Here is a 3,049-nt window from a genome sequence, read left to right as displayed (position 1 = left end):
ACCAAATTTCTGCTGGGTGACTCTGTCTACAGCTTAGAAAGGAAGACATAGCAGAAATAACATTTATTCAATTTAGTCAATCAGTATATATGTTTTAGTGCCTAATATATTCCTAGCACTGTGCATGATGCTACTAGGGAGAGAAGTGTCAGAGGCTAACAGTCAGAGATATAGGATCAACACAAATAAAGAAGGTATAAGACAGTACTCCTTTGTATGGACTATGCTAAAAAGGTACCCTGTCAAACTGCCTTGCTACCATGGTGACAGTTAGTAAGAAATGCACAGATCCACATATGAACAGGTTACAGAGTTCTGTTTTGTTGTTGTCATTGTTTTTAAATATGCAGTTTCTCCAGTGAGATGAATGGTTCTTAATATCAGTCTCCAATTTTCTCTATGAATTCTCTGTATTCAAGTCCTTAAAGAGCATGTCGACCCATCCATGCTGACCCTGAACAATTTGGGGGTTTTCCTGTTGCTTGGGGATCAGGCTTTAACCCTTCATGTGTAGTGTGGAATAACCTCAAGTGTTCCAGGCTTCTAAGTTTAACTGACTCTAATACACAGGTATGATTTCCCAAGGATACCCCAAGGTTAAGAAGGAATTCTTTTTCTTTTTTGCAATAATAACTAAAGATGTTTATTATAGCATTATTTATACCATATTTTATCCAACTATAAGAAGGAATTCTTGATCATCTCTAAATTCCTGCTTTTTAGTGGCTGCTATCTCCTCTTTGCCCCACCTCATCCTAGCTGTGACCACTGTCCCCTCCTCATTTATTCCCCAAGCACCATTACATACAAGTGGTTCTTTATAAAAGACTTTTACTGAAAGTCTGGGAATTATAAGAGTAAGTAGTATTCTATATCACAGGATAGGAAATATAAGTACCCAAAAGTTCTATGGCCATTTTCAACACAGGGAATTTCTCACTATATTTTCCTCTCAAGCTCTGCCTGCTGCCATTTTACTCAGATTTTCTTCTCCTTCGTCTCTTTTCTGAGTTCTGCAGGTCCAAATCGCTGTAATTTTATTACTCCAAGCAATGTAATTCTCATAGTCAAACCGTCCCCCATATAGACTAACTCACAATCCCCAAAGGCCCATCTTTTTTTTTTCTCTCCTCAAACAAAATCTCCATTTACCCCAGAGGTGAATTTTGCTGTTCCCCTAGAATGTAAAATAGCAGCTAAATATAACTGTTTTTAAGTTACTTATTTTCTTTCCCTGCTTATACATTTTTTGGCTTAATTCTCCCATTTAATCTGTACTCATGGTAACTTTTTTCTTGAGACTGTCTGAACTACAGATGTAAAGTCAAAGTGTCAGAAACATTTTGCATTGTGCATAGGTCATTCATATGTTTAGAGAGAATTTTAGTTCCTTTTTTTCTTTTTAAAATTCATTTTCTAAAAAAGTGATTCCTCAAAGATTGAGAAAAACTATGGAATGATTTGTGATTTTCTGATTGCCCTATAAGAGATAAACAGGGAGCAGAATAAAAACTGGTCCCCTGTAGAAAACTCCTTACTGTATCTGGCATTATCCACAGGCCAAGACCCTTTTATATGCATGCAACACAATTTTCATAAAAGAAACCTTTTCACATTCAGTCACAGGAGTAGATGCTTGGGCAGTGACCACAGCTCTGCTTTAAGGATAAGAATCTTTGACTACAGAAATGTTTCCGGAAGTGCTGAGTACTGATTTCTCGGAGGCAGCCCTCAATTACATTTGAATGTCATCCACAAAAGAAAGTAACATATGACAGTAAGTACAGCCTCTTGTGAAGATGGATATTTCCCCTTAGAAAGATCTCAATCTATGTATTTATATATACACCCCTGGACTAGGTACCATGGAAGATGTGAGAAAACAATAAAACAAAATTGAAATCCCATAGGAGCTTAGAATTCAGAGTGTGAGAAGTTTCACTATACAGAAGTAATAATTATTGAGTGAGAAACAAAGTAGAATTTATTCACAGAGTTCTGGAATTTTAGAACTAGAAGTATTTTAAAGATTATTCACTGATATGAAGAGGAGAAAACTGGAGCCCAGAAGGGTTAGGAGTTTACCTGAGGTCACACAGTGCATTAGTGGCAGAGCCAGGAAGAGACCACAGATATCAAGAGCTTTGTCTACTTTACCACACTGTAACAACTATTAAGCATCAATTCTATGCAAGGAAATATACAGCTTGAGATTATAAATGCAAAATGCCTAGCACAATGTGTGGAACCATCAGCTGTCATCATTATCGTAATCATCATCACAATTATAATGGTTAAGAGTACAAATTTTGTGGGCAGAAGACCTAAATAGATATTTCTCCACAGAAGACATATAGATGGCCAAGAGGAACATGAAAAGATGCTCAACATGGCTAATTATTACAGAAATGCAAATCAAAACTACAATGAGGTATCATCTCACACCAGTCAGAATGGCTATCATTTAAAAAGTCTACAAATAACAAATGCTGGAGAGGGTGTGGAGAAAAGAGAACCCTCCTGTTGGTGGGAATGTAAATTGGTGCAGCCACTGTGGAAAACAGTATGGAGGTTCCTCAAAAAACTAAACATAGAGTTGCCATATGATCCTGCAATCCCATTCCTGGGCATATATCCAGAGAAAACTATAATTCAAAAAGATACGTGCACCCCAATGTTCATTACAGCACTATTTACAATAGCCAAGACATGGAAGCAACCTAAGTATCCATTGACAGATGAATAGATAAAGAAGATGTGGTACATACATACTGTGGAATACTACTCAGCCATAAAAAAGAATGAAATAATGCCATTTGCAGCAACATGGATGGACCCAGAGATTATCATTCTAAATGAAGTAAGTCAGAAAGAGAAAGACAAATACCATATGATATCACTTACATGTGGAATCTAAAATACGACACAAATGAACTTATCTACGAAACAGAAACAGACTCACAAACATAGAGAAAAGACTTGTGGTTGCCGAGGGGGAGGGGGAGGGGGGAGGGAAGGATTGGGAGTTTAGGATTAGCAGATGCAAACT

The sequence above is a fragment of the Physeter macrocephalus genome, chromosome 6, assembly GCF_002837175.3.
Source record: "Physeter macrocephalus isolate SW-GA chromosome 6, ASM283717v5, whole genome shotgun sequence".
Classification (NCBI taxonomy): Eukaryota; Metazoa; Chordata; class Mammalia; order Artiodactyla; family Physeteridae; genus Physeter; species Physeter macrocephalus.
Note: the sequence above shows the minus strand (reverse complement) of the source record.